The sequence below is a fragment of the Festucalex cinctus genome, chromosome 1 (genome assembly GCF_051991245.1).
Source record: "Festucalex cinctus isolate MCC-2025b chromosome 1, RoL_Fcin_1.0, whole genome shotgun sequence".
Lineage (NCBI taxonomy): Eukaryota > Metazoa > Chordata > Actinopteri > Syngnathiformes > Syngnathidae > Festucalex > Festucalex cinctus.
This window is the reverse complement of record NC_135411.1, coordinates 38,326,385-38,349,700: the sequence shown is the minus strand read 5'-3', so window position 1 is coordinate 38,349,700 and position 23,316 is coordinate 38,326,385. Positions and strand designations below refer to the sequence as shown.

At 41.8% G+C, this 23,316-nt stretch overlaps 74 non-coding genes across 74 annotated transcripts; all 74 read left to right on the top strand.

The window, feature by feature from the left end:
- The first annotated feature begins 221 nt into the window (after window positions 1-221).
- trnal-uag (transfer RNA leucine (anticodon UAG)) lies at window positions 222-292 on the top strand. The gene has a single exon. It is a non-coding gene; the product is annotated as a tRNA-Leu (tRNA).
- Window positions 293-453: 161 nt separating this feature from the next.
- trnat-ugu (transfer RNA threonine (anticodon UGU)) lies at window positions 454-526 on the top strand. Its single transcript has one exon. It is a non-coding gene; the product is annotated as a tRNA-Thr (tRNA).
- A 161-nt stretch (window positions 527-687) lies between these two features.
- On the top strand, window positions 688-760 carry trnat-agu (transfer RNA threonine (anticodon AGU)). The gene has a single exon. It is a non-coding gene; the product is annotated as a tRNA-Thr (tRNA).
- A 163-nt stretch (window positions 761-923) lies between these two features.
- Window positions 924-996, top strand: trnat-agu (transfer RNA threonine (anticodon AGU)). The gene has a single exon. It is a non-coding gene; the product is annotated as a tRNA-Thr (tRNA).
- A 397-nt stretch (window positions 997-1,393) lies between these two features.
- Window positions 1,394-1,466, top strand: trnat-agu (transfer RNA threonine (anticodon AGU)). Its single transcript has one exon. It is a non-coding gene; the product is annotated as a tRNA-Thr (tRNA).
- A 163-nt stretch (window positions 1,467-1,629) lies between these two features.
- trnat-agu (transfer RNA threonine (anticodon AGU)) lies at window positions 1,630-1,702 on the top strand. Its single transcript has one exon. It is a non-coding gene; the product is annotated as a tRNA-Thr (tRNA).
- A 397-nt stretch (window positions 1,703-2,099) lies between these two features.
- trnal-uag (transfer RNA leucine (anticodon UAG)) lies at window positions 2,100-2,170 on the top strand. The gene has a single exon. It is a non-coding gene; the product is annotated as a tRNA-Leu (tRNA).
- Window positions 2,171-2,331: 161 nt separating this feature from the next.
- On the top strand, window positions 2,332-2,404 carry trnat-ugu (transfer RNA threonine (anticodon UGU)). Its single transcript has one exon. It is a non-coding gene; the product is annotated as a tRNA-Thr (tRNA).
- Window positions 2,405-2,565: 161 nt separating this feature from the next.
- trnat-agu (transfer RNA threonine (anticodon AGU)) lies at window positions 2,566-2,638 on the top strand. The gene has a single exon. It is a non-coding gene; the product is annotated as a tRNA-Thr (tRNA).
- A 163-nt stretch (window positions 2,639-2,801) lies between these two features.
- Window positions 2,802-2,874, top strand: trnat-agu (transfer RNA threonine (anticodon AGU)). Its single transcript has one exon. It is a non-coding gene; the product is annotated as a tRNA-Thr (tRNA).
- A 161-nt stretch (window positions 2,875-3,035) lies between these two features.
- Window positions 3,036-3,108, top strand: trnat-ugu (transfer RNA threonine (anticodon UGU)). The gene has a single exon. It is a non-coding gene; the product is annotated as a tRNA-Thr (tRNA).
- A 392-nt stretch (window positions 3,109-3,500) lies between these two features.
- trnat-cgu (transfer RNA threonine (anticodon CGU)) lies at window positions 3,501-3,573 on the top strand. The gene has a single exon. It is a non-coding gene; the product is annotated as a tRNA-Thr (tRNA).
- A 161-nt stretch (window positions 3,574-3,734) lies between these two features.
- Window positions 3,735-3,807, top strand: trnat-agu (transfer RNA threonine (anticodon AGU)). Its single transcript has one exon. It is a non-coding gene; the product is annotated as a tRNA-Thr (tRNA).
- A 396-nt stretch (window positions 3,808-4,203) lies between these two features.
- On the top strand, window positions 4,204-4,276 carry trnat-ugu (transfer RNA threonine (anticodon UGU)). The gene has a single exon. It is a non-coding gene; the product is annotated as a tRNA-Thr (tRNA).
- Window positions 4,277-4,436: 160 nt separating this feature from the next.
- On the top strand, window positions 4,437-4,509 carry trnat-agu (transfer RNA threonine (anticodon AGU)). Its single transcript has one exon. It is a non-coding gene; the product is annotated as a tRNA-Thr (tRNA).
- Window positions 4,510-4,670: 161 nt separating this feature from the next.
- trnat-ugu (transfer RNA threonine (anticodon UGU)) lies at window positions 4,671-4,743 on the top strand. The gene has a single exon. It is a non-coding gene; the product is annotated as a tRNA-Thr (tRNA).
- A 161-nt stretch (window positions 4,744-4,904) lies between these two features.
- Window positions 4,905-4,977, top strand: trnat-cgu (transfer RNA threonine (anticodon CGU)). The gene has a single exon. It is a non-coding gene; the product is annotated as a tRNA-Thr (tRNA).
- A 162-nt stretch (window positions 4,978-5,139) lies between these two features.
- Window positions 5,140-5,212, top strand: trnat-cgu (transfer RNA threonine (anticodon CGU)). Its single transcript has one exon. It is a non-coding gene; the product is annotated as a tRNA-Thr (tRNA).
- Window positions 5,213-5,608: 396 nt separating this feature from the next.
- Window positions 5,609-5,681, top strand: trnat-cgu (transfer RNA threonine (anticodon CGU)). The gene has a single exon. It is a non-coding gene; the product is annotated as a tRNA-Thr (tRNA).
- Window positions 5,682-5,842: 161 nt separating this feature from the next.
- trnat-ugu (transfer RNA threonine (anticodon UGU)) lies at window positions 5,843-5,915 on the top strand. The gene has a single exon. It is a non-coding gene; the product is annotated as a tRNA-Thr (tRNA).
- Window positions 5,916-6,311: 396 nt separating this feature from the next.
- trnat-ugu (transfer RNA threonine (anticodon UGU)) lies at window positions 6,312-6,384 on the top strand. The gene has a single exon. It is a non-coding gene; the product is annotated as a tRNA-Thr (tRNA).
- Window positions 6,385-6,544: 160 nt separating this feature from the next.
- Window positions 6,545-6,617, top strand: trnat-agu (transfer RNA threonine (anticodon AGU)). Its single transcript has one exon. It is a non-coding gene; the product is annotated as a tRNA-Thr (tRNA).
- Window positions 6,618-7,012: 395 nt separating this feature from the next.
- On the top strand, window positions 7,013-7,085 carry trnat-cgu (transfer RNA threonine (anticodon CGU)). The gene has a single exon. It is a non-coding gene; the product is annotated as a tRNA-Thr (tRNA).
- A 162-nt stretch (window positions 7,086-7,247) lies between these two features.
- Window positions 7,248-7,320, top strand: trnat-cgu (transfer RNA threonine (anticodon CGU)). The gene has a single exon. It is a non-coding gene; the product is annotated as a tRNA-Thr (tRNA).
- Window positions 7,321-7,482: 162 nt separating this feature from the next.
- On the top strand, window positions 7,483-7,555 carry trnat-agu (transfer RNA threonine (anticodon AGU)). The gene has a single exon. It is a non-coding gene; the product is annotated as a tRNA-Thr (tRNA).
- A 161-nt stretch (window positions 7,556-7,716) lies between these two features.
- On the top strand, window positions 7,717-7,789 carry trnat-ugu (transfer RNA threonine (anticodon UGU)). The gene has a single exon. It is a non-coding gene; the product is annotated as a tRNA-Thr (tRNA).
- Window positions 7,790-8,349: 560 nt separating this feature from the next.
- trnat-ugu (transfer RNA threonine (anticodon UGU)) lies at window positions 8,350-8,422 on the top strand. Its single transcript has one exon. It is a non-coding gene; the product is annotated as a tRNA-Thr (tRNA).
- A 163-nt stretch (window positions 8,423-8,585) lies between these two features.
- Window positions 8,586-8,658, top strand: trnat-agu (transfer RNA threonine (anticodon AGU)). The gene has a single exon. It is a non-coding gene; the product is annotated as a tRNA-Thr (tRNA).
- A 163-nt stretch (window positions 8,659-8,821) lies between these two features.
- Window positions 8,822-8,894, top strand: trnat-ugu (transfer RNA threonine (anticodon UGU)). The gene has a single exon. It is a non-coding gene; the product is annotated as a tRNA-Thr (tRNA).
- Window positions 8,895-9,057: 163 nt separating this feature from the next.
- On the top strand, window positions 9,058-9,130 carry trnat-cgu (transfer RNA threonine (anticodon CGU)). Its single transcript has one exon. It is a non-coding gene; the product is annotated as a tRNA-Thr (tRNA).
- A 161-nt stretch (window positions 9,131-9,291) lies between these two features.
- Window positions 9,292-9,364, top strand: trnat-agu (transfer RNA threonine (anticodon AGU)). The gene has a single exon. It is a non-coding gene; the product is annotated as a tRNA-Thr (tRNA).
- A 162-nt stretch (window positions 9,365-9,526) lies between these two features.
- trnat-agu (transfer RNA threonine (anticodon AGU)) lies at window positions 9,527-9,599 on the top strand. The gene has a single exon. It is a non-coding gene; the product is annotated as a tRNA-Thr (tRNA).
- Window positions 9,600-9,762: 163 nt separating this feature from the next.
- trnat-agu (transfer RNA threonine (anticodon AGU)) lies at window positions 9,763-9,835 on the top strand. Its single transcript has one exon. It is a non-coding gene; the product is annotated as a tRNA-Thr (tRNA).
- A 161-nt stretch (window positions 9,836-9,996) lies between these two features.
- trnat-agu (transfer RNA threonine (anticodon AGU)) lies at window positions 9,997-10,069 on the top strand. Its single transcript has one exon. It is a non-coding gene; the product is annotated as a tRNA-Thr (tRNA).
- Window positions 10,070-10,629: 560 nt separating this feature from the next.
- On the top strand, window positions 10,630-10,702 carry trnat-ugu (transfer RNA threonine (anticodon UGU)). Its single transcript has one exon. It is a non-coding gene; the product is annotated as a tRNA-Thr (tRNA).
- A 163-nt stretch (window positions 10,703-10,865) lies between these two features.
- trnat-agu (transfer RNA threonine (anticodon AGU)) lies at window positions 10,866-10,938 on the top strand. Its single transcript has one exon. It is a non-coding gene; the product is annotated as a tRNA-Thr (tRNA).
- A 395-nt stretch (window positions 10,939-11,333) lies between these two features.
- Window positions 11,334-11,406, top strand: trnat-agu (transfer RNA threonine (anticodon AGU)). The gene has a single exon. It is a non-coding gene; the product is annotated as a tRNA-Thr (tRNA).
- A 163-nt stretch (window positions 11,407-11,569) lies between these two features.
- On the top strand, window positions 11,570-11,642 carry trnat-agu (transfer RNA threonine (anticodon AGU)). The gene has a single exon. It is a non-coding gene; the product is annotated as a tRNA-Thr (tRNA).
- A 161-nt stretch (window positions 11,643-11,803) lies between these two features.
- Window positions 11,804-11,876, top strand: trnat-ugu (transfer RNA threonine (anticodon UGU)). Its single transcript has one exon. It is a non-coding gene; the product is annotated as a tRNA-Thr (tRNA).
- A 398-nt stretch (window positions 11,877-12,274) lies between these two features.
- trnat-agu (transfer RNA threonine (anticodon AGU)) lies at window positions 12,275-12,347 on the top strand. Its single transcript has one exon. It is a non-coding gene; the product is annotated as a tRNA-Thr (tRNA).
- Window positions 12,348-12,510: 163 nt separating this feature from the next.
- trnat-cgu (transfer RNA threonine (anticodon CGU)) lies at window positions 12,511-12,583 on the top strand. Its single transcript has one exon. It is a non-coding gene; the product is annotated as a tRNA-Thr (tRNA).
- Window positions 12,584-12,746: 163 nt separating this feature from the next.
- On the top strand, window positions 12,747-12,819 carry trnat-agu (transfer RNA threonine (anticodon AGU)). The gene has a single exon. It is a non-coding gene; the product is annotated as a tRNA-Thr (tRNA).
- Window positions 12,820-12,980: 161 nt separating this feature from the next.
- On the top strand, window positions 12,981-13,053 carry trnat-ugu (transfer RNA threonine (anticodon UGU)). Its single transcript has one exon. It is a non-coding gene; the product is annotated as a tRNA-Thr (tRNA).
- Window positions 13,054-13,216: 163 nt separating this feature from the next.
- trnat-ugu (transfer RNA threonine (anticodon UGU)) lies at window positions 13,217-13,289 on the top strand. The gene has a single exon. It is a non-coding gene; the product is annotated as a tRNA-Thr (tRNA).
- Window positions 13,290-13,920: 631 nt separating this feature from the next.
- Window positions 13,921-13,993, top strand: trnat-agu (transfer RNA threonine (anticodon AGU)). The gene has a single exon. It is a non-coding gene; the product is annotated as a tRNA-Thr (tRNA).
- A 161-nt stretch (window positions 13,994-14,154) lies between these two features.
- trnat-agu (transfer RNA threonine (anticodon AGU)) lies at window positions 14,155-14,227 on the top strand. Its single transcript has one exon. It is a non-coding gene; the product is annotated as a tRNA-Thr (tRNA).
- A 161-nt stretch (window positions 14,228-14,388) lies between these two features.
- Window positions 14,389-14,461, top strand: trnat-ugu (transfer RNA threonine (anticodon UGU)). The gene has a single exon. It is a non-coding gene; the product is annotated as a tRNA-Thr (tRNA).
- A 559-nt stretch (window positions 14,462-15,020) lies between these two features.
- On the top strand, window positions 15,021-15,093 carry trnat-ugu (transfer RNA threonine (anticodon UGU)). The gene has a single exon. It is a non-coding gene; the product is annotated as a tRNA-Thr (tRNA).
- A 163-nt stretch (window positions 15,094-15,256) lies between these two features.
- Window positions 15,257-15,329, top strand: trnat-ugu (transfer RNA threonine (anticodon UGU)). Its single transcript has one exon. It is a non-coding gene; the product is annotated as a tRNA-Thr (tRNA).
- A 163-nt stretch (window positions 15,330-15,492) lies between these two features.
- Window positions 15,493-15,565, top strand: trnat-agu (transfer RNA threonine (anticodon AGU)). The gene has a single exon. It is a non-coding gene; the product is annotated as a tRNA-Thr (tRNA).
- Window positions 15,566-15,728: 163 nt separating this feature from the next.
- Window positions 15,729-15,801, top strand: trnat-cgu (transfer RNA threonine (anticodon CGU)). The gene has a single exon. It is a non-coding gene; the product is annotated as a tRNA-Thr (tRNA).
- Window positions 15,802-15,964: 163 nt separating this feature from the next.
- Window positions 15,965-16,037, top strand: trnat-agu (transfer RNA threonine (anticodon AGU)). Its single transcript has one exon. It is a non-coding gene; the product is annotated as a tRNA-Thr (tRNA).
- Window positions 16,038-16,198: 161 nt separating this feature from the next.
- On the top strand, window positions 16,199-16,271 carry trnat-ugu (transfer RNA threonine (anticodon UGU)). Its single transcript has one exon. It is a non-coding gene; the product is annotated as a tRNA-Thr (tRNA).
- Window positions 16,272-16,434: 163 nt separating this feature from the next.
- trnat-ugu (transfer RNA threonine (anticodon UGU)) lies at window positions 16,435-16,507 on the top strand. The gene has a single exon. It is a non-coding gene; the product is annotated as a tRNA-Thr (tRNA).
- Window positions 16,508-17,138: 631 nt separating this feature from the next.
- On the top strand, window positions 17,139-17,211 carry trnat-agu (transfer RNA threonine (anticodon AGU)). Its single transcript has one exon. It is a non-coding gene; the product is annotated as a tRNA-Thr (tRNA).
- A 161-nt stretch (window positions 17,212-17,372) lies between these two features.
- trnat-agu (transfer RNA threonine (anticodon AGU)) lies at window positions 17,373-17,445 on the top strand. Its single transcript has one exon. It is a non-coding gene; the product is annotated as a tRNA-Thr (tRNA).
- Window positions 17,446-17,606: 161 nt separating this feature from the next.
- trnat-ugu (transfer RNA threonine (anticodon UGU)) lies at window positions 17,607-17,679 on the top strand. Its single transcript has one exon. It is a non-coding gene; the product is annotated as a tRNA-Thr (tRNA).
- Window positions 17,680-18,238: 559 nt separating this feature from the next.
- trnat-ugu (transfer RNA threonine (anticodon UGU)) lies at window positions 18,239-18,311 on the top strand. The gene has a single exon. It is a non-coding gene; the product is annotated as a tRNA-Thr (tRNA).
- Window positions 18,312-18,474: 163 nt separating this feature from the next.
- Window positions 18,475-18,547, top strand: trnat-ugu (transfer RNA threonine (anticodon UGU)). Its single transcript has one exon. It is a non-coding gene; the product is annotated as a tRNA-Thr (tRNA).
- Window positions 18,548-18,946: 399 nt separating this feature from the next.
- trnat-ugu (transfer RNA threonine (anticodon UGU)) lies at window positions 18,947-19,019 on the top strand. The gene has a single exon. It is a non-coding gene; the product is annotated as a tRNA-Thr (tRNA).
- A 164-nt stretch (window positions 19,020-19,183) lies between these two features.
- Window positions 19,184-19,256, top strand: trnat-agu (transfer RNA threonine (anticodon AGU)). The gene has a single exon. It is a non-coding gene; the product is annotated as a tRNA-Thr (tRNA).
- Window positions 19,257-19,417: 161 nt separating this feature from the next.
- trnat-ugu (transfer RNA threonine (anticodon UGU)) lies at window positions 19,418-19,490 on the top strand. The gene has a single exon. It is a non-coding gene; the product is annotated as a tRNA-Thr (tRNA).
- Window positions 19,491-19,653: 163 nt separating this feature from the next.
- On the top strand, window positions 19,654-19,726 carry trnat-ugu (transfer RNA threonine (anticodon UGU)). Its single transcript has one exon. It is a non-coding gene; the product is annotated as a tRNA-Thr (tRNA).
- A 163-nt stretch (window positions 19,727-19,889) lies between these two features.
- On the top strand, window positions 19,890-19,962 carry trnat-cgu (transfer RNA threonine (anticodon CGU)). The gene has a single exon. It is a non-coding gene; the product is annotated as a tRNA-Thr (tRNA).
- A 161-nt stretch (window positions 19,963-20,123) lies between these two features.
- Window positions 20,124-20,196, top strand: trnat-agu (transfer RNA threonine (anticodon AGU)). The gene has a single exon. It is a non-coding gene; the product is annotated as a tRNA-Thr (tRNA).
- A 162-nt stretch (window positions 20,197-20,358) lies between these two features.
- trnat-agu (transfer RNA threonine (anticodon AGU)) lies at window positions 20,359-20,431 on the top strand. Its single transcript has one exon. It is a non-coding gene; the product is annotated as a tRNA-Thr (tRNA).
- Window positions 20,432-20,594: 163 nt separating this feature from the next.
- On the top strand, window positions 20,595-20,667 carry trnat-agu (transfer RNA threonine (anticodon AGU)). The gene has a single exon. It is a non-coding gene; the product is annotated as a tRNA-Thr (tRNA).
- A 161-nt stretch (window positions 20,668-20,828) lies between these two features.
- On the top strand, window positions 20,829-20,901 carry trnat-agu (transfer RNA threonine (anticodon AGU)). The gene has a single exon. It is a non-coding gene; the product is annotated as a tRNA-Thr (tRNA).
- A 560-nt stretch (window positions 20,902-21,461) lies between these two features.
- Window positions 21,462-21,534, top strand: trnat-ugu (transfer RNA threonine (anticodon UGU)). The gene has a single exon. It is a non-coding gene; the product is annotated as a tRNA-Thr (tRNA).
- Window positions 21,535-21,697: 163 nt separating this feature from the next.
- trnat-agu (transfer RNA threonine (anticodon AGU)) lies at window positions 21,698-21,770 on the top strand. Its single transcript has one exon. It is a non-coding gene; the product is annotated as a tRNA-Thr (tRNA).
- Window positions 21,771-22,165: 395 nt separating this feature from the next.
- Window positions 22,166-22,238, top strand: trnat-agu (transfer RNA threonine (anticodon AGU)). Its single transcript has one exon. It is a non-coding gene; the product is annotated as a tRNA-Thr (tRNA).
- Window positions 22,239-22,401: 163 nt separating this feature from the next.
- Window positions 22,402-22,474, top strand: trnat-agu (transfer RNA threonine (anticodon AGU)). Its single transcript has one exon. It is a non-coding gene; the product is annotated as a tRNA-Thr (tRNA).
- Window positions 22,475-22,635: 161 nt separating this feature from the next.
- trnat-ugu (transfer RNA threonine (anticodon UGU)) lies at window positions 22,636-22,708 on the top strand. Its single transcript has one exon. It is a non-coding gene; the product is annotated as a tRNA-Thr (tRNA).
- A 398-nt stretch (window positions 22,709-23,106) lies between these two features.
- Window positions 23,107-23,179, top strand: trnat-agu (transfer RNA threonine (anticodon AGU)). The gene has a single exon. It is a non-coding gene; the product is annotated as a tRNA-Thr (tRNA).
- The last annotated feature ends 137 nt before the right edge of the window (window positions 23,180-23,316 follow it).

Sequence of the window (23,316 nt, the reverse complement as noted above, 5' to 3'; positions counted from 1 at the left end):
TGGTTAGAGCACTGGTCTAGTAAAACAGGGGTTGTGACTTCAATTCTCACCTGGGCCTTTCAGGGATTGTTTGATTACAACAATGAGGTGCAGATGTTGGTTGGTACAACTGTGTTTTAGGGTATCCGCGACTTAATACCTACTAATCAGATGACTGTTTGGAATGCAAACCAGAACCCGGTTAATTTGCTGTTTTTAAGGTTATGTTACATCAACAGCCAGGCCTTGTCGCTCAGTGGTTAGAGTACTGGTCTAGTACCAGGGGTCGTGAGTTCAATTCTCACCTGGGCCTTTCATGGATTGTTTGAATACAGCAATAAAGTGCAGATGTTGGGAAGTACTACTGTGTTTTGGGGTATCTACGATTTTATACCTACGAATCAGATAACTGTTTAATGCAAGCCAGAATCCGGTTAATTTGCTGTTTTTAAGGTTATCTTACCTTTGCAAGCAGGCCTTGTAGCTCAGTGGTTAGAGCACTGGTCTTGTAAACCAGTGGTCGTGAGTTCAATTCTCACCTGGGCCTATCAGGGATTGTTTGAATATAACAATGAAGTGCAGATGTTGGGTCATACTGATGTTTTTTAGGTTATCTGCGACTTAACACCTACTAATCAGATGACTGTTTAATGCAAGCCAGAACCAGGTTAATTTGCTGTTTTTAAGGTTATGTTACATCAACAGCCAGACCTTGTAGCTCAGTGGTTAGAGTACTGGTCTAGTAAACCAGGGGTAGTGAGTTCAATTCTCACCTGGGCCTATCAGGGATTGTTTGAATACAGCAATGAAGTGCAGATGTTGGGTCGTACAATTGCGTTTTAGCGTATCCGCGACTTAATACCTACGAATCAGATGACTGTTTGCTATGCAAACCAGAACCCGGTTAATTTGCTGTTTTTAAGGTTATGTTACATCAACAGCCAGGCCTTGTAGCTCAGTGGTTAGAGTACTGGTCTAGTAAACCAGGGGTCGTGAGTTCAATTCTCACCTGGGCCTATCAGAGATTGTTTGAATACAGCATTGAAGTGCAGATGTTGGGTCATACTGATGTTTTTTATGGTATCTGCGACTTAATACCTACTAATCAGATGACTGTTTAATGCAAGCCAGAACCCGGTTAATTTGCTGTTTTTAAGGTTATGTTACCTCAACAGCCAGGCCTTATAGCTCAGTGGTTAGAGTACTGGTCTAGTAAACCAGGGGTTGTGACTTCAATTCTCACCTGGGCCTTTCAGGGATTGTTTGATTACAACAATGAGGTGCAGATGTTGGTTGGTACAACTGTGTTTTAGGGTATCCGCGACTTAATACCTACTAATCAGATGACTGTTTGGAATGCAAACCAGAACCCGGTTAATTTGCTGTTTTTAAGGTTATGTTACATCAACAGCCAGGCCTTGTCGCTCAGTGGTTAGAGTACTGGTCTAGTAAACCAGGGGTAGTGAGTTCAATTCTCACCTGGGCCTATCAGGGATTGTTTGAATACAGCAATGAAGTGCAGATGTTGGGTCGTACTATTGCGTTTTAGCGTATCCGCGACTTAATACCTACTAATCAGATGACTGTTTGCTATGCAAACCAGAACCCGGTTAATTTGCTGTTTTTAAGGTTATGTTACATCAACAGCCAGGCCTTGTAGCTCAGTGGTTAGAGTACTTGTCTAGTAAACCAGGGTTCGTGAGTTCAATTCTCACCTGGGCCTATCAGAGATTATTTGAATACAGAATTGAAGTGCAGATGTTGGGTCATACTGATGTTTTTTAGGGTATCTGCGACTTAATACCTACTAATCAGATGACTGTTTAATGCAAGCCAGAACCCGGTTAATTTGCTGTTTTTAACGTTTTGTTACCTTACCAGGCAGGCCTTGTAGCTCAGTGGTTAGAGCACTGGTCTAGTAAAACAGGGGTTGTGACTTCAATTCTCACCTGGGCCTTTCAGGGATTGTTTGATTACAACAATGAGGTGCAGATGTTGGTTGGTACAACTGTGTTTTAGGGTATCCGCGACTTAATACCTACTAATCAGATGACTGTTTGGAATGCAAACCAGAACCCGGTTAATTTGCTGTTTTTAAGGTTATGTTACATCAACAGCCAGGCCTTGTCGCTCAGTGGTTAGAGTACTGGTCTAGTACCAGGGGTCGTGAGTTCAATTCTCACCTGGGCCTTTCATGGATTGTTTGAATACAGCAATAAAGTGCAGATGTTGGGAAGTACTACTGTGTTTTGGGGTATCTACGATTTTATACCTACGAATCAGATAACTGTTTAATGCAAGCCAGAATCCGGTTAATTTGCTGTTTTTAAGGTTATCTTACCTTTGCAAGCAGGCCTTGTAGCTCAGTGGTTAGAGCACTGGTCTTGTAAACCAGGGGTCGTGAGTTCAATTCTCACCTGGGCCTATCAGGGATTGTTTGAATATAACAATGAAGTGCAGATGTTGGGTCATACTGATGTTTTTTAGGGTATCTGCGACTTAACACCTACTAATCAGATGACTGTTTAATGCAAGCCAGAACCAGGTTAATTTGCTGTTTTTAAGGTTATGTTACATCAACAGCCAGACCTTGTAGCTCAGTGGTTAGAGTACTGGTCTAGTAAACCAGGGGTAGTGAGTTCAATTCTCACCTGGGCCTATCAGGGATTGTTTGAATACAGCAATGAAGTGCAGATGTTGGGTCGTACTATTGCGTTTTAGCGTATCCGCGACTTAATACCTACTAATCAGATGACTGTTTGCTATGCAAACCAGAACCCGGTTAATTTGCTGTTTTTAAGGTTATGTTACATCAACAGCCAGGCCTTGTAGCTCAGTGGTTAGAGTATTGGTCTAGTAAACCAGGGGTCGTGAGTTCAATTCTCACCTGGGCCTATCATGGATTGTTTTAATACAGCAATAAAGTGCAGATGTTGGGAAGTACTACTGTGTTTTGGGGTATCTACGATTTTATACCTACGAATCAGATAACTGTTTAATGCAAGCCAGAATCCGGTTAATTTGCTGTTTTTAAGGTTATGTTACCTTTGCAAGCAGGCCTTGTAGCTCAGTGGTTAGAGCACTGGTCTTGTAAACCAGGGGTCGTGAGTTCAATTCTCACCTGGTCCTATCAGAGAATGTTTGAATAAAACAATGAAGTGCAGATGTTGGGTCATACTGACATTTTTTAGGGTGTTTGCGACTTAACACCTACAAATCAGATGACTAATGCAAAACCAGAACTCGGTTAATTTGCTGTTTTTAAGGTTATGTTACCTCAACAGCCAGGCCTTATAGCTCAGTGGTTAGACTACTGGTCTAGTAAACCGGGGGTTGTGAGTTCAATTCTCACCTGGGCCTATCAGAGATTTTTTGAATACAGCATTGAAGTGCAGATGTTGGGTCATACTGATGTTTTTTAGGGTATCTGTGACTTAACACCTACAAATCAGATGACTGTTTAATGCAAGCCAGAACCCGGTTAATTTGCTGTTTTTTAGGTTATGTTACATAAGCAGCCAGGCTTTGTAGCTCAGTGGTTAGAGCACTGGTCTCGTAAACCAGGGGTCGTGAGTTCAATTCTCACCTGGTCCTATCAGAGAATGTTTGAATACAACATTGAAGTGCAGATGTTGGGTCATACTGATATTTTTTAGGGTATCTGCGACTTAATACCTACTAATCAGATGACTGTTTCATGAAAGCCAGAACCCGGTTAATTTGCTGTTTTTAGGGTTATGTTACCTCAACAGCCAGGCCTTGTAGCTCAGTGGTTAGAGTACTGGTCTAGTAAACCAGGGGTAGTGAGTTCAATTCTCACCTGGGCCTATCAGGGATTATTTGAATATAACAATGAAGTGCAGATGTTGGGGCATACTGATGTTTTTTAGGGTATCTGCGAATTAACACCTACTAATCAGATGACTGTTTAATGCAAGCCAGAACCCGGTTAATTTGCTGTTTTTAAGGTTATGTTACGTCAACAGCCAGGCCTTGTAGCTAGTGGTTAGAGTACTGGTCTATTAAACCAGGTGTCGTGAGTTCAATTCTCACCTGGGCCTTTCAGGGATTGTTTGATTACAACAATGAAGTGCAGATGTTGGTTGGTACAACTGTGTTTAAGGGTATCCGCGACTTAATACCTATTAATCAGAAGACGGTTTATAATGAAAGCCAGAACCCGGTTAATTTTCTGTTTTTAAGGTTATGTTACTTCAACAGCCAGGCCTTGTAGCTCAGTGGTTAGAGCACTGGTCTTGTAAACCAGGGGTTGTGAGTTCAATTCTCACCTGGGCCTATCAGGGATTGTTTGAATACAGCAATGAAGTGCAGATGTTGGGTCGTACTATTGCGTTTTAGCGTATCCGCGACTTAATACCTACTAATCAGATGACTGTTTATGCAAACCAGAACCCGGTTAATTTGCTGTTTTTAAGGTTATGTTACATCAACAGGCAGGGCTTGTAGCTCAGTGGTTAGAGTACTGGTCTAGTAAACCAGGGGTCGTGAGTTCAATTCTCACCTGGGCCTATCATGGATTGTTTTAATACAGCAATAAAGTGCAGATGTTGGGAAGTACTACTGTGTTTTGGGGTATCTACGATTTTATACCTACGAATCAGATAACTGTTTAATGCAAGCCAGAATCTGGTTAATTTGCTGTTTTTAAGGTTATGTTACCTTTGCAACCAGTCCTTGTAGCTCAGTGGTTAGAGCACTGGTCTTGTAAACCAGGGGTCGTGAGTTCAATTCTTACCTGGGCCTATCAGGGATTGTTTAAATACAACAATGAAGTGCAGATGTTGGGTCATACTGACATTTTTTCGGGTGTTTGCGACTTAACACCTACAAATCAGATGACTGTTTAATGCAAGCCAGAACCCGGTTAATTTGCTGTTTTTTAGGTTATGTTACTTAAGCAGCCAGGATTTGTAGCTCAGTGGTTAGAGCACTGGTCTCGTAAACCAGGGGTCGTGAGTTCAATTCTCACCGGGGCCTATCAGAGATTGTTTGAATACAACATTGAAGTGCAGATGTTGGGTCATACTGACATTTTTTAGGGTGTTTGCGACTTAACACCTACAAATCAGATGACTGTTTAATGCAAAACCAGAACTCGGTTAATTTGCTGTTTTTTAGGTTATGTTACCTAAGCAGCCAGGCTTTGTAGCTCAGTGGTTAGACCACTGGTCTCGTAAACCAGGGGTCGTGAGTTCAATTCTCACCTGGGCCTATCAGAGATTTTTTTGAATACAGCATTGAAGTGCAGATGTTGGGTCATACTGATGTTTTTTAGGGTATCTGCGACTTAATACCTACTAATCAGATGACTGTTTAATGCAAGCCAGAACCCGGTTAATTTGCTGTTTTTAAGGTTATGTTACCTCAACAGCCAGGCCTTATAGCTCAGTGGTTAGACTACTGGTCTAGTAAACCGGGGGTTGTGAGTTCAATTCTCACCTGGGCCTATCAGAGATTTTTTGAATACAGCATTGAAGTGCAGATGTTGGGTCATACTGATGTTTTTTAGGGTATCTGCGACTTAACACCTACAAATCAGATGACTGTTTAATGCAAGCCAGAACCCGGTTAATTTGCTGTTTTTTAGGTTATGTTACATAAGCAGCCAGGCTTTGTAGCTCAGTGGTTAGAGCACTGGTCTCGTAAACCAGGGGTGGTGAGTTCAATTCTCACCTGGTCCTATCAGAGATTGTTTGAATACAACATTGAAGTGCAGATGTTGGGTCATACTGATATTTTTTAGGGTATCTGCGACTTAATACCTACTAATCAGATGACTGTTTAATGAAAGCCAGAACCCGGTTAATTTGCTGTTTTTAGGGTTATGTTACCTCAACAGCCAGGCCTTGTAGCTCAGTGGTTAGAGTACTGGTCTTGTAAACCAGGGGTAGTGAGTTCAATTCTCACCTGGGCCTATCAGGGATTGTTTGACTATAACAATGAAGTGCAGATGTTGGGTCATACTGATGTTTTTTAGGGTATCTGCGAATTAACACCTACTAATCAGATGACTGTTTAATGCAAGCCAGAACCCGGTTAATTTGCTGTTTTTAAGGTTATGTTACGTCAACAGCCAGGCCTTGTAGCTAGTGGTTAGAGTACTGGTCTATTAAACCAGGTGTCGTGAGTTCAATTCTCACCTGGGCCTTTCAGGGATTGTTTGATTACAACAATGAAGTGCAGATGTTGGTTGGTACAACTGTGTTTAAGGGTATCCGCGACTTAATACCTATTAATCAGAAGACGGTTTATAATGAAAGCCAGAACCCGGTTAATTTTCTGTTTTTAAGGTTATGTTACTTCAACAGCCAGGCCTTGTAGCTCAGTGGTTAGAGCACTGGTCTTGTAAACCAGGGGTTGTGAGTTCAATTCTCACCTGGGCCTATCAGGGATTGTTTGAATACAGCAATGAAGTGCAGATGTTGGGTCGTACTATTGCGTTTTAGCGTATCCGCGACTTAATACCTACTAATCAGATGACTGTTTATGCAAACCAGAACCCGGTTAATTTGCTGTTTTTAAGGTTATGTTACATCAACAGCCAGGGCTTGTAGCTCAGTGGTTAGAGTACTGGTCTAGTAAACCAGGGGTCGTGAGTTCAATTCTCACCTGGGCCTATCAGGGATTGTTTGAATACAGCAATGAAGTGCAGATGTTGGGTCGTACTATTGCGTTTTAGCGTATCCGCGACTTAATACCTACTAATCAGATGACTGTTTATGCAAACCAGAACCCGGTTAATTTGCTGTTTTTAAGGTTATGTTACATCAACAGCCAGGGCTTGTAGCTCAGTGGTTAGAGCACTAGTCTTGTACACCAGGGGTCGTGAGTTCAATTCTTACCTGGGCCTATCAGGGATTGTTTGAATACAACAATGAAGTGCAGATGTTGGGTCATACTGACATTTTTTAGGGTGTTTGCGACTTAACACCTACAAATCAGATGACTGTTTAATGCAAAACCAGAACTCGGTTAATTTGCTGTTTTTTAGGTTATGTTACCTAAGCAGCCAGGCTTTGTAGCTCAGTGGTTAGACCACTGGTCTCGTAAACCAGGGGTCGTGAGTTCAATTCTCACCTGGGCCTATCAGAGATTGTTTGAATACAACATTGAAGTGCAGATGTTGGGTCATACTGATATTTTTTAGGGTGTTTGCGACTTAACACCTACAAATCAGATGACTGTTTAATGCAAAACCAGAACTCGGTTAATTTGCTGTTTTTTAGGTTATGTTACCTAAGCAGCCAGGCTTTGTAGCTCAGTGGTTAGACCACTGGTCTCGTAAACCAGGGGTCGTGAGTTCAATTCTCACCTGGGCCTATCAGAGATTTTTTTGAATACAGCATTGAAGTGCAGATGTTGGGTCATACTGATGTTTTTTAGGGTATCTGCGACTTAATACCTACTAATCAGATGACTGTTTAATGAAAGCCAGAACCCGGTTAATTTGCTGTTTTTAGGGTTATGTTACCTCAACAGCCAGGCCTTGTAGCTCAGTGGTTAGAGTACTGGTCTAGTAAACCAGGTGTCGTGAGTTCAATTCTCACCTGGGCCTATCATGGATTGTTTTAATACAGCAATAAAGTGCAGATCTTGGGAAGTACTACTGTGTTTTGGGGTATCTACGATTTTATATATACGAATCAGATAACTGTTTAATGCAAGCCAGAATCCGGTTAATTTGCTGTTTTTAAGGTTATGTTACCTTTGCAAGCAGGCCTTGTCGCTCAGTGGTTAGAGCACTGGTCTTGTAAACCAGTGGTCGTGAGTTCAATTCTTACCTGGGCCTATCAGGGATTGTTTGAATACAACAATGAAGTGCAGATGTTTGGGTCATACTGACATTTTTTAGGGTGTTTGCGACTTAACACCTACAAATCAGATGACTGTTTAATGCAAGCCAGAACCCGGTTAATTTGCTGTTTTTAAGGTTATGTTACATCAACAGCCAGGCCTTGTAGCTAGTGGTTAGAGTACTGGTCTATTAAACCAGGTGTCGTGAGTTCAATTCTCACCTGGGCCTATCAGGGATTGTTTGAATACTGCAATGAAGTGCAATGTTGGGTCGTACTATTGTGTTCAAGGGTATCTGTGACTTAATACCTACTAATCAGATGACTGTTTAGATGGCAAACCAGAACCAGAACTAGTAAACCAGGGGTCGTGAGTTCAATTATCACCTGGGCCTTTCATCGATTGTTTGAAGACAGCAATAAAGTGCAGGTGTTGGGAAGTACTACTGTGTTTTGGGGTATCTACGATTTTATACCTACGAATCAGATAACTGTTTAATGCAAGCCAGAACCCGGTTAATTTGCTGTTTTTAAGGTTATGTTATCTTTGCAAGCAGGCCTTGTAGCTCAGTGGTTAGAACACTGATCTTGTAAACCATGGGTCGTGAGTTCAATTCTCACCTGGGCCTATCAGGGGTTGTTTAAATACAAAAACGACGTGCAGATGTTGGGTCATACTGATCTTTTTTAGTGTATCTGCGACTGAATACCTACTAATCAGATGACTGTGTTTAATGCAAGCCAGAACCCGGTTAATTTTCTGTGTTTAAGGTTATGTTACTTCAACAGCCAGGCCTTGTAGCTCAGTGGTTAGAGTACTGGTCTAGTAAACAAGGTGTCGTGAGTTCAATTCTCACCTGGGCCTTTCAGGGATTGTTTGATTACAACAATGAAGTGCAGATGTTGGTTGGTACAACTGTGTTTAAGGGTATCCGTGACTTAATACCTATTAATCAGATGACTGTGTTTAATGCAAGCCAGAACCCGGTTAATTTTCTGTTTTTAAGGTTATGTTACTTCAACAGCCAGGCCTTGTAGCTCAGTGGTTAGAGCACTGGTCTTGTAAACCAGGGGTTTTGAGTTCAATTCTCACCTAGGCCTATCAGTGATTGTTTGAATACATCAATGAAGTGCAGGTGTTGCATAGTACTACTGTGTTTTAGGGTCTCTGCGACTTTATCCCGACTAATCAGATGACTGTTTATAATGCAAACCAGAACCCGGTTAATTTGCTGTTTTTAACGTTTTGTTACCTTTCCAGGCAGGCCTTGTAGCTCAGTGGTTAGAGCACTGGCCTCGTAAACAAGGGGTCGTGAGTTCAATTCTCACCTGGGCCTATCAGAGATTGTTTGAATACAGCATTGAAGTGCAGATGTTGGGTCATACTGATGTTTTTTAGGGTATCTGCGACTTAATACCTACTAATCAGATGACTGTTTAATGAAAGCCAGAACCCGGTTAATTTGCTGTTTTTAAGGTTATGTTACGTCAACAGCCAGGCCTTATAGCTCAGTGGTTAGAGTACTGGTCTAGTAAACCAGGGGTCGTGAGTTCAATTCTCACCTGGGCCTATCAGGGATTGTTTGAATATAACAATGAAGTGGAGATGTTGGGTCATACTGATGTTTTTTTAGGGTATCTGCGACTTAACACCTACTAATCAGATGACTGTTTAATGCAAGCCAGGACCAGGTTAAGTTGCTGTTTTTAAGGTTATGTTACATCCGCAGCCAGGCCTTGTAGCTCAGTGGTTAGAGTACTGGTCTAGTAAACCAGGGGTAGTGAGTTCAATTCTCACCTGGGCCTATCAGGGATTGTTTGAATACAGCAATGAAGTGCAGATGTTGGGTCGTACTATTGTGTTTTAGCGTATCCGCGACTTAATACCTACTAATCAGATGACTGTTTACAATGCAAACCAGAACCCGATTAATTTGCTGTTTTTAAGGTTATGTTACATCAACAGCAAGGCCTTGTAGCTCAGTGGTGAGAGTACTGGTCTAGTAAACCAGGGGTCGTGAGTTCAATTCTCACCTGGGCCTTTCATGGATTATTTGAATACAGCAATAAAGTGCAGATGTTGGGAAGTACTACTGTGTTTTGGGGTATCTATGATTTTATACCTACGAATCAGATAACTGTTTAATGCAAGCCAGGACCAGGTTAAGTTGCTGTTTTTAAGGTTATGTTACATCAACAGCCAGGCCTTGTAGCTCAGTGGTTAGAGTACTGGTCTAGTAAACCAGGGGTAGTGAGTTCAATTCTCACCTGGGCCTATCAGGGATTGTTTGAATACAGCAATGAAGTGCAGATGTTGGGTCATACTGACATTTTTTAGGGTGTTTGCGACTTAACACCTACAAATCAGATGACTGTTTAATGCAAGCCAGAACCCGGTTAATTTGCTGTTTTTAAGGTTATGTTACGTCAACAGCCAGGCCTTGTAGCTAGTGGTTAGAGTACTGGTCTGTTAAACCAGGTGTCGTGAGTTCAATTCTCACCTGGGCCTATCAGGGATTGTTTGAATACAGCAATGAAGTGCAGATGTTGGGTCGTACTATTGTGTTCAAGGGTATCTGTGACTTAATACCTACTAATCAGATGACTGTTTAGAAGGCAAACCAGAACCAGAACTAGTAAACCAGGGGTCGTGAGTTCAATTATCACCTGGGCCTTTCATCGATTGTTTGAAGACAGCAATAAAGTGCAGATGTTGGGAAGTACTAATGTGTTTTGGGGTATCTTCGATTTTATACCTACGAATCAGATAACTGTTTAATGCAAGCCAGAACCCGGTTAATTTGCTGTTTTTAAGGTTATGTTACCTTTGCAAGCAGGCCTTGTAGCTCAGTGGTTAGAACACTGGTCTTGTAAACCAGGGGTCGTGAGTTCAATTCTCACCTGGGCCTATCAGGGATTGTGTGAATACAAAAACGACATGCAGATGTTGGGTCATACTGATGATTTTTAGGGTATCTGCGACTGAATACCTACTAATCAGATGACTGTGTTTAATGCAAGCCAGAACCCGGTTAATTTTCTGTTTTTAAGGTTATGTTACTTCAACAGCCAGGCCTTGTAGCTCAGTGGTTAGAGCACTGGTCTAGTAAACCAGGGGCTGTGACTTCAATTCTCACCTGGGCCTTTCAGGGATTGTTTGATTACAACAATGAAGTGCAGATGTTGGTTGGTACAACTGTGCTTTAGGGTATCCGCGACTTAATACCTACTAATCAGATGACTGTTTGGAATGCAAACCAGAACCGCGTTAATTTGCTGTTTTTAAGGTTATGTTACATCAACAGCCAGGCCTTGTCGCTCAGTGGTTAGAGTACTGGTCTAGTACCAGGGGTCGTGAATTCAATTCTCACCTGGGCCTTTCATGGATTGTTTGAATACAGCAATAAAGTGCAGATGTTGGGAAGTACTACTGTGTTTTGGGGTATCTACGATTTTATACCTACGAATCAGATAACTGTTTAATGCAAGCCAGAATCCGGTTAATTTGCTGTTTTTAAGGTTATCTTACCTTTGCAAGCAGGCCTTGTAGCTCAGTGGTTAGAGTACTGGGCTAGTAAACCAGGGGTAGTGAGTTCAATTCTCACCTGGGCCTATCAGGGATTGTTTGAATACAGCAATGAAGTGCAGATGTTGGGTTGTACTATTGTGTTTTAGCGTATCCGCGACTTAATACCTACTAATCAGATGACTGTTTGGAATGCAAACCAGAACCCGGTTAATTTGCTGTTTTTAAGGTTATGTTGCATCAACAGTCGGGCCTTGTAGCTCAGTGGTTAGAGTACTGGTCTAGTAAACCAGGGGTCTTGAGTTCAATTCTCACCTGGGCTTTTCATGGATTGTTTGAATACAGCAATAAAGTGCAGATGTTGGGAAGTACTACTGTGTTTTGGGGTATCTACGATTTTATACCTACGAATCAGATAACTGTTTAATGTAAGCCAGAATCCGGTTAATTTGCTGTTTTTAAGGTTATGTTACCTTTGCAAGCAAGCCTTGTAGCTCAGTGGTTAGAGCACTGGTCTTGTAAACCAGGGGTCGTGAGTTCAATTCTTACCTGGGCCTATCAGGGATTGTTTGAATACAACAATGAAGTGCAGATGTTGGGTCATACTGACGTTTTTTAGGGTGTTTGCGACTTAACACCTACAAATCAGATGACTGTGTTTAATGCAAGCCAGAACCCGGTTAATTTGCTGTTTTTAAGGTTATGTTACGTCAACAGCCAGGCCTTGTAGCTAGTGGTTAGAGTACTGGTCTATTAAACCAGGTGTCGTGAGTTCAATTCTCACCTGGGCCTGTCAGAGGTTGTTTGAATACAGCAATGAAGTGCAGATGTTGGGTTGTACTATTGTGTTCAAGGGTATCTGTGACTTAATACCTACTAATCAGATGACTCTTTATAATGCAAACCAGAACCCGGTTAATTTGCTGTTTTTAACGTTTTGTTACCTTACCAGGCAGGCCTTGTAGCTCAGTGGTTAGAGCACTGGTCTAGTAAACCAGGGGTTGTGACTTCAATTCTCACCTGGGCCTTTCAGGGATTGTTTGATTACAACAATGAAGTGCAGATGTTGGTTGGTACAACTGTGTTTAAGGGTATCCGCGACTTAATAACTATTAATCAGATGACGGTTTATAATGCAAACCAGAACTCGGTTAATTTGCAGTTTTTTAGGTTATGTTACTTAAGCAGCCAGGCTTTGTAGCTCAGTGGTTAGAGCACTGGTCTCGTAAACCAGGGGTCGTGAGTTCAATTCTCACCTGGGCCTATCAGAGATTGTTTGAATACAACATTGAAGTGCAGATGTTGGGTCATACTGATATTTTTTAGGGTATCTGCGACTTAATACCTACTAATCAGATGACTGTTTCCTATGCAAACCAGCACCCGGTTAATTTGCTGTTTTTAAGGTTATGTTACATCAACAGCCAGGCCTTGTAGCTCAGTGGTTAGAGTACTGGTCTAGTAAACCAGGGGTCGTGAGTTCAATTCTCACCTGGGCCTATCATGGATTGTTTTAATACAGCAATAAAGTGCAGATGTTGGGAAGTACTACTGTGTTTTGGGGTATCTACGATTTTATACCTACGAATCAGATAACTGTTTAATGCAAGCCAGAATCCGGTTAATTTGCTGTTTTTAAGGTTATCTTACCTTTGCAAGCAGGCCTTGTAGCTCAGTGGTTAGAGCACTGGTCTTGTAAACCAGGGGTCGTGAGTTCAATTCTCACCTGGGCCTATCAGGGATTGTTTGAATACAAAAACGACATGCAGATGTTGGGTCATACTGATGATTTTTAGGGTATCTGCGACTGAATACCTACTAATCAGATGACTGTGTTTAATGCAAGCCAGAACCCGGTTAATTTTCTGTTTTTAAGGTTATGTTACTTCAACAGCCAGGCCTTGTAGCTCAGTGGCTAGAGCACTGGTCTTGTAAACCAGGGGTTGTGAGTTCAATTCTCACCTAGGCCTATCAGTGATTGTTTGAATACATCAATGAAGTGCAGGTGTTGCATAGTACTACTGTGTTTTAGGGTCTCTGCGACTTTATCCCGACAAATCAGATGACTGTATTTAATGCAAACCAGAACCCGGTTAATTTGCTGTTTTTAACGTTTTGTTACCTTACCAGGCAGGCCTTGTAGCTCAGTGGTTAGAGCACTGGTCTAGTAAACCAGGGGTTGTGACTTCATTTCTCACCTGGGCCTTTCAGGGATTGTTTGATTACAACAATGAAGTGCAGATGTTGGTTGGTACAACTGTGCTTTAGGGTATCCGCGACTTAATACCTACTAATCAGATGACTGTTTGGAATGCAAACCAGAACCGGGTTAATTTGCTGTTTTTAAGGTTATGTTACATCAACAGCCAGGCCTTGTAGCTCAGTGGTTAGAGTACTGGTCTAGTACCAGGGGTCGTGAATTCAATTCTCACCTGGGCCTTTCATGGATTGTTTGAATACAGCAATAAAGTGCAGATGTTGGGAAGTACTACTGTGTTTTGGGGTATCTACGATTTTATACCTACGAATCAGATAACTGTTTAATGCAAGCCAGAATCCGGTTAATTTGCTGTTTTTAAGGTTATCTTAGCTTTGCAAGCAGGCCTTGTAGCTCAGTGGTTAGAGCACTGGTCTAGTAAACCAGGGGTCGTGAGTTCAATTCTCACCTGGGCCTATCAGAGATTGTTTGAATACAGCATTGAAGTGCAGATGTTGGGTCATACCGATGTTTTTTAGGGTATCTGCGACTTAATACCTACTAATCAGATGACTGTTTAATGCAAGTCAGAACCCAGTTAATTTGCTGTTTTTAAGGTTATGTTACCTCAACAGCCAGGCCTTGTAGCTCAGTGGTTAGAGTACTGGTCTAGTAAACCAGGGGTAGTGAGTTCAATTCTCACCTGGGCCTATCATGGATTGTTTTAATACAGCAATAAAGTGCAGATGTTGGGAAGTACTACTGTGTTTTGGGGTATCTACGATTTTATACCTACGAATCAGATAACTGTTTAATGCAAGCCAGAATCCGGTTAATTTTCTGTTTTTAAGGTTATGTTACCTTTGCAAGCAGGCCTTGTAGCTCAGTGGTTAGAGCACTGGTCTTGTAAACCAGGGGTCGTGAGTTCAATTCTTACCTGGGCCTATCAGGGATTGTTTGAATACAACAATGAAGTGCAGATGTTGGGTCATACTGACATTTTTTAGGGTGTTTGCGACTTAACACCTACAAATCAGATGACTGTTTATGCAAGCCAGAACCCGGTTAATATGCTGTTTTTAAGGTTATGTTACATCAACAGCCAGGCCTTGTAGCTAGTGGTTAGAGTACTGGTCTATTAAACCAGGTGTTGTGAGTTAAATTCTCACCTGGGCCTATCAGGGATTGTTTGAATACAGCAATGAAGTGCAGATGTTGGGTCGTACTATTGTGTTCAAGGGTATCTGTGACTTAATACCTACTAATCAGATGACTGTTTAGATGGCAAACCAGAACCAGAACTAGTAAACCAGGGGTCGTGAGTTCAATTATCACCTGGGCCTTTCATCGATTGTTTGAAGACAGCAATGAAGTGCACGTGTTGGGAAGTACTACTGTGTTTTGGGGTATCTACGATTTTATACCTACGAATCAGATAACTGTTTAATGCAAGCCAGAACCCGGTTAATTTGCTGTTTTTAAGGTTATGTTACCTTTCCAAGCAGGCCTTGTAGCTCAGTGGTTAGAACACTGGTCTTGTAAACCATGGGTCGTGAGTTCAATTCTCACCTGGGCCTATCAGGGGTTGTTTAAATACAAAAACGACGTGCAGATGTTGGGTCATACTGATCTTTTTTAGTGTATCTGCGACTGAATACCTACTAATCAGATGACTGTGTTTAATGCAAGCCAGAACCCGGTTAATTTTCTGTTTTTAAGGTTATGTTACTTCAACAGCCAGGCCTTGTAGCTCAGTGGTTAGAGCACTGGTCTTGTAAACCAGGGGTTGTGAGTTCAATTCTCACCTAGGCCTATCAGTGATTGTTTGAATACATCAATGAAGTGCAGGTGTTGCATAGTACTACTGTGTTTTAGGGTCTCTGCGACTTTATCCCGACTAATCAGATGACTGTTTATAATGCAAACCAGAACCCGGTTAATTTGCTGTTTTTAACGTTTTGTTACCTTACCAGGCAGGCCTTGTAGCTCAGTGGTTAGAGCACTGGTCTAGTAAACCAGGGGTTGTGACTTCAATTCTCACCTGGGCCTATCAGAGATTGTTTGAATACAACATTGAAGTGCAGATGTTGGGTCATACTGATATTTTTTAGGGTATCTGCGACTTAATACCTACTAATCAGATGACTGTTTCCTATGCAAACCAGCACCCGGTTAATTTGCTGTTTTTAAGGTTATGTTACATCAACAGCCAGGCTTTGTAGCTCAGTGGTTAGAGCACTGGTCTCGTAAACCAGGGGTCGTGAGTTCAATTCTCACCTGGGCCTATCAGAGATTGTTTGAATACAACATTGAAGTGCAGATGTTGGGTCATACTGATATTTTTTAGGGTATCTGCGACTTAATACCTACTAATCAGATGACTGTTTCCTATGCAAACCAGCACCCGGTTAATTTGCTGTTTTTAAGGTTATGTTACATCAACAGCCAGGCCTTGTAGCTCAGTGGTTAGAGTACTGGTCTAGTAAACCAGGGGTCGTGAGTTCAATTCTCACCTGGGCCTATCATGGATTGTTTTAATACAGCAATAAAGTGCAGATGTTGGGAAGTACTACTGTGTTTTGGGGTATCTACGATTTTATACCTACGAATCAGATAACTGTTTAATGCAAGCCAGAATCCGGTTAATTTGCTGTTTTTAAGGTTATCTTACCTTTGCAAGCAGGCCTTGTAGCTCAGTGGTTAGAGCACTGGTCTTGTAAACCAGGGGTCGTGAGTTCAATTCTCACCTGGGCCTATCAGGGATTGTTTGAATACAAAAACGACATGCAGATGTTGGGTCATACTGATGATTTTTAGGGTATCTGCGACTGAATACCTACTAATCAGATGACTGTGTTTAATGCAAGCCAGAACCCGGTTAATTTTCTGTTTTTAAGGTTATGTTACTTCAACAGCCAGGCCTTGTAGCTCAGTGGCTAGAGCACTGGTCTTGTAAACCAGGGGTTGTGAGTTCAATTCTCACCTAGGCCTATCAGTGATTGTTTGAATACATCAATGAAGTGCAGGTGTTGCATAGTACTACTGTGTTTTAGGGTCTCTGCGACTTTATCCCGACAAATCAGATGACTGTATTTAATGCAAACCAGAACCCGGTTAATTTGCTGTTTTTAACGTTTTGTTACCTTACCAGGCAGGCCTTGTAGCTCAGTGGTTAGAGCACTGGTCTAGTAAACCAGGGGTTGTGACTTCATTTCTCACCTGGGCCTTTCAGGGATTGTTTGATTACAACAATGAAGTGCAGATGTTGGTTGGTACAACTGTGCTTTAGGGTATCCGCGACTTAATACCTACTAATCAGATGACTGTTTGGAATGCAAACCAGAACCGGGTTAATTTGCTGTTTTTAAGGTTATGTTACATCAACAGCCAGGCCTTGTAGCTCAGTGGTTAGAGTACTGGTCTAGTACCAGGGGTCGTGAATTCAATTCTCACCTGGGCCTTTCATGGATTGTTTGAATACAGCAATAAAGTGCAGATGTTGGGAAGTACTACTGTGTTTTGGGGTATCTACGATTTTATACCTACGAATCAGATAACTGTTTAATGCAAGCCAGAATCCGGTTAATTTGCTGTTTTTAAGGTTATCTTAGCTTTGCAAGCAGGCCTTGTAGCTCAGTGGTTAGAGCACTGGTCTAGTAAACCAGGGGTCGTGAGTTCAATTCTCACCTGGGCCTATCAGAGATTGTTTGAATACAGCATTGAAGTGCAGATGTTGGGTCATACCGATGTTTTTTAGGGTATCTGCGACTTAATACCTACTAATCAGATGACTGTTTAATGCAAGTCAGAACCCAGTTAATTTGCTGTTTTTAAGGTTATGTTACCTCAACAGCCAGGCCTTGTAGCTCAGTGGTTAGAGTACTGGTCTAGTAAACCAGGGGTAGTGAGTTCAATTCTCACCTGGGCCTATCATGGATTGTTTTAATACAGCAATAAAGTGCAGATGTTGGGAAGTACTACTGTGTTTTGGGGTATCTACGATTTTATACCTACGAATCAGATAACTGTTTAATGCAAGCCAGAATCCGGTTAATTTTCTGTTTTTAAGGTTATGTTACCTTTGCAAGCAGGCCTTGTAGCTCAGTGGTTAGAGCACTGGTCTTGTAAACCAGGGGTCGTGAGTTCAATTCTTACCTGGGCCTATCAGGGATTGTTTGAATACAACAATGAAGTGCAGATGTTGGGTCATACTGACATTTTTTAGGGTGTTTGCGACTTAACACCTACAAATCAGATGACTGTTTATGCAAGCCAGAACCCGGTTAATATGCTGTTTTTAAGGTTATGTTACATCAACAGCCAGGCCTTGTAGCTAGTGGTTAGAGTACTGGTCTATTAAACCAGGTGTTGTGAGTTAAATTCTCACCTGGGCCTATCAGGGATTGTTTGAATACAGCAATGAAGTGCAGATGTTGGGTCGTACTATTGTGTTCAAGGGTATCTGTGACTTAATACCTACTAATCAGATGACTGTTTAGATGGCAAACCAGAACCAGAACTAGTAAACCAGGGGTCGTGAGTTCAATTATCACCTGGGCCTTTCATCGATTGTTTGAAGACAGCAATGAAGTGCACGTGTTGGGAAGTACTACTGTGTTTTGGGGTATCTACGATTTTATACCTACGAATCAGATAACTGTTTAATGCAAGCCAGAACCCGGTTAATTTGCTGTTTTTAAGGTTATGTTACCTTTCCAAGCAGGCCTTGTAGCTCAGTGGTTAGAACACTGGTCTTGTAAACCATGGGTCGTGAGTTCAATTCTCACCTGGGCCTATCAGGGGTTGTTTAAATACAAAAACGACGTGCAGATGTTGGGTCATACTGATCTTTTTTAGTGTATCTGCGACTGAATACCTACTAATCAGATGACTGTGTTTAATGCAAGCCAGAACCCGGTTAATTTTCTGTTTTTAAGGTTATGTTACTTCAACAGCCAGGCCTTGTAGCTCAGTGGTTAGAGCACTGGTCTTGTAAACCAGGGGTTGTGAGTTCAATTCTCACCTAGGCCTATCAGTGATTGTTTGAATACATCAATGAAGTGCAGGTGTTGCATAGAACTACTGTGTTTTAGGGTCTCTGCGACTTTATCCCGACTAATCAGATGACTGTGTTTAATGCAAACCAGAACCCGGTTAATTTGCTGTTTTTAACGTTTTGTTACCTTACCAGGCAGGCCTTGTAGCTCAGTGGTTAGAGCACTGGTTTAGTAAACCAGGGGTTGTGACTTCAATTCTCACATGGGCCTTTCAGGGATTGTTTGATTACAACAATGAAGTGCAGATGTTGGTTGGTACAACTGTGTTTTAGGGTATCCGCGACTTAATACCTATTAATCAGATGACTGTTTATAATGCAAGCCACAACCAGGTTAATTTGCTGTTTTTAAGGTTATGTTACATCAACAGCCAGGCCTTGTAGCTCAGTGGTTAGAGTACTGGTCTTGTAAACCAGGGGTAGTGAGTTCAATTCTCACCTGGGCCTATCAGGGGTTTTTTTGAATACAGCAATGAAGTGCAGATGTTGGGTCGTACTATTGTGTTTTAGCGTATCCGCGACTTAATACCAACTCATCAGATGACTGTTTGGAATGCAAACCAGAACCCGGTTAATTTGCTGTTTTTAAGGTTATGTTACATCAACAGCCAGGCCTTGTAGCTCAGTGGTTAGAGTACTGGTCTAGTAAACCAGGTGTCGTGAGTTCAATTCTCACCTGGGCCTATCATGGATTGTTTTAATACAGCAATAAAGTGCAGATGTTGGGAAGTACTACTGTGTTTTGGGGTATCTACGATTTTATACCTACGAATCAGATAACTGTTTAATGCAAGCCAGAATCCGGTTAATTTGCTGTTTTTAAGGTTATGTTACCTTTGCAAGCAGGCCTTGTCGCTCAGTGGTTAGAGCACTGGTCTTGTAAACCAGTGGTCGTGAGTTCAATTCTTACCTGGGCCTATCAGGGATTGTTTGAATACAACAATGAAGTGCAGATGTTGGTTGGTACAACTGTGTTTAAGGGTATCCGTGACTTAATACCTATTAATCAGATGACTGTGTTTAATGCAAGCCAGAACCCGGTTAATTTTCTGTTTTTAAGGTTATGTTACTTCAACAGCCAGGCCTTGTAGCTCAGTGGTTAGCGCACTGGTCTTGTAAACCAGGGGTTTTGAGTTCAATTCTCACCTAGGCCTATCAGTGATTGTTTGAATACATCAATGAAGTGCAGGTGTTGCATAGTACTACTGTGTTTTAGGGTCTCTGCGACTTTATCCCGACTAATCAGATGACTGTTTATAATGCAAACCAGAACCCGGTTAATTTGCTGTTTTTAACGTTTTGTTACCTTACCAGGCAGGCCTTGTAGCTCAGTGGTTAGAGCACTGGTCTCGTAAACAAGGGGTCGTGAGTTCAATTCTCACCTGGGCCTATCAGAGATTGTTTGAATACAGCATTGAAGTGCAGATGTTGGGTCATACTGATGTTTTTTAGGGTATCTGCGACTTAATACCTACTAATCAGATGACTGTTTAATGCAAGCCAGAACCCGGTTAATTTGCTGTTTTTAAGGTTATGTTACGTCAACAGCCAGGCCTTATAGCTCAGTGGTTAGAGTACTGGTCTAGTAAACCAGGGGTCGTGAGTTCAATTCTCACCTGGGCCTATCAGGGATTGTTTGAATATAACAATGAAGTGGAGATGTTGGGTCATACTGATGTTTTTTTAGGGTATCTGCGACTTAACACCTACTAATCAGATGACTGTTTAATGCAAGCCAGGACCAGGTTAAGTTGCTGTTTTTAAGGTTATGTTACATCAGCAGCCAGGCCTTGTAGCTCAGTGGTTAGAGTACTGGTCTAGTAAACCAGGGGTAGTGAGTTCAATTCTCACCTGGGCCTATCAGGGATTGTTTGAATACAGCAATGAAGTGCAGATGTTGGGTCGTACTATTGTGTTTTAGCGTATCCGCGACTTAATACCTACTAATCAGATGACTGTTTACAATGCAAACCAGAACCCGATTAATTTGCTGTTTTTAAGGTTATGTTACATCAACAGCAAGGCCTTGTAGCTCAGTGGTTAGAGTACTGGTCTAGTAAACCAGGGGTCGTGAGTTCAATTCTCACCTGGGCCTTTCATGGATTATTTGAATACAGCAATAAAGTGCAGATGTTGGGAAGTACTACTGTGTTTTGGGGTATCTACGATTTTATACCTACGAATCAGATAACTGTTTAATGCAAGCCAGGACCAGGTTAAGTTGCTGTTTTTAAGGTTATGTTACATCAACAGCCAGGCCTTGTAGCTCAGTGGTTAGAGTACTGGTCTAGTAAACCAGGGGTAGTGAGTTCAATTCTCACCTGGGCCTATCAGGGATTGTTTGAATACAGCAATGAAGTGCAGATGTTGGGTCATACTGACATTTTTTAGGGTGTTTGCGACTTAACACCTACAAATCAGATGACTGTTTAATGCAAGCCAGAACCCGGTTAATTTGCTGTTTTTAAGGTTATGTTACGTCAACAGCCAGGCCTTGTAGCTAGTGGTTAGAGTACTGGTCTGTTAAACCAGGTGTCGTGAGTTCAATTCTCACCTGGGCCTATCAGGGATTGTTTGAATACAGCAATGAAGTGCAGATGTTGGGTCGTACTATTGTGTTCAAGGGTATCTGTGACTTAATACCTACTAATCAGATGACTGTTTAGAAGGCAAACCAGAACCAGAACTAGTAAACCAGGGGTCGTGAGTTCAATTATCACCTGGGCCTTTCATCGATTGTTTGAAGACAGCAATAAAGTGCAGATGTTGGGAAGTACTAATGTGTTTTGGGGTATCTTCGATTTTATACCTACGAATCAGATAACTGTTTAATGCAAGCCAGAACCCGGTTAATTTGCTGTTTTTAAGGTTATGTTACCTTTGCAAGCAGGCCTTGTAGCTCAGTGGTTAGAACACTGGTCATGTAAACCAGGGGTCGTGAGTTCAATTCTCACCTGGGCCTATCAGGGATTGTGTGAATACAAAAACGACATGCAGATGTTGGGTCATACTGATGATTTTTAGGGTATCTGCGACTGAATACCTACTAATCAGATGACTGTGTTTAATGCAAGCCAGAACCCGGTTAATTTTCTGTTTTTAAGGTTATGTTACTTCAACAGCCAGGCCTTGTAGCTCAGTGGTTAGAGCACTGGTCTAGTAAACCAGGGGCTGTGACTTCAATTCTCACCTGGGCCTTTCAGGGATTGTTTGATTACAACAATGAAGTGCAGATGTTGGTTGGTACAACTGTGCTTTAGGGTATCCGCGACTTAATACCTACTAATCAGATGACTGTTTGGAATGCAAACCAGAACCGCGTTAATTTGCTGTTTTTAAGGTTATGTTACATCAACAGCCAGGCCTTGTCGCTCAGTGGTTAGAGTACTGGTCTAGTACCAGGGGTCGTGAATTCAATTCTCACCTGGGCCTTTCATGGATTGTTTGAATACAGCAATAAAGTGCAGATGTTGGGAAGTACTACTGTGTTTTGGGGTATCTACGATTTTATACCTACGAATCAGATAACTGTTTAATGCAAGCCAGAATCCGGTTAATTTGCTGTTTTTAAGGTTATCTTATCTTTGCAAGCAGGCCTTGTAGCTCAGTGGTTAGAGTACTGGGCTAGTAAACCAGGGGTAGTGAGTTCAATTCTCACCTGGGCCTATCAGGGATTGTTTGAATACAGCAATGAAGTGCAGATGTTGGGTTGTACTATTGTGTTTTAGCGTATCCGCGACTTAATACCTACTAATCAGATGACTGTTTGGAATGCAAACCAGAACCCGGTTAATTTGCTGTTTTTAAGGTTATGTTGCATCAACAGTCGGGCCTTGTAGCTCAGTGGTTAGAGTACTGGTCTAGTAAACCAGGGGTCTTGAGTTCAATTCTCACCTGGGCTTTTCATGGATTGTTTGAATACAGCAATAAAGTGCAGATGTTGGGAAGTACTACTGTGTTTTGGGGTATCTACGATTTTATACCTACGAATCAGATAACTGTTTAATGTAAGCCAGAATCCGGTTAATTTGCTGTTTTTAAGGTTATGTTACCTTTGCAAGCAAGCCTTGTAGCTCAGTGGTTAGAGCACTGGTCTTGTAAACCAGGGGTCGTGAGTTCAATTCTTACCTGGGCCTATCAGGGATTGTTTGAATACAACAATGAAGTGCAGATGTTGGGTCATACTGACGTTTTTTAGGGTGTTTGCGACTTAACACCTACAAATCAGATGACTGTGTTTAATGCAAGCCAGAACCCGGTTAATTTGCTGTTTTTAAGGTTATGTTACGTCAACAGCCAGGCCTTGTAGCTAGTGGTTAGAGTACTGGTCTATTAAACCAGGTGTCGTGAGTTCAATTCTCACCTGGGCCTGTCAGAGGTTGTTTGAATACAGCAATGAAGTGCAGATGTTGGGTTGTACTATTGTGTTCAAGGGTATCTGTGACTTAATACCTACTAATCAGATGACTCTTTATAATGCAAACCAGAACCCGGTTAATTTGCTGTTTTTAACGTTTTGTTACCTTACCAGGCAGGCCTTGTAGCTCAGTGGTTAGAGCACTGGTCTAGTAAACCAGGGGTTGTGACTTCAATTCTCACCTGGGCCTTTCAGGGATTGTTTGATTACAACAATGAAGTGCAGATGTTGGTTGGTACAACTGTGTTTAAGGGTATCCGCGACTTAATAACTATTAATCAGATGACGGTTTATAATGCAAACCAGAACTCGGTTAATTTGCAGTTT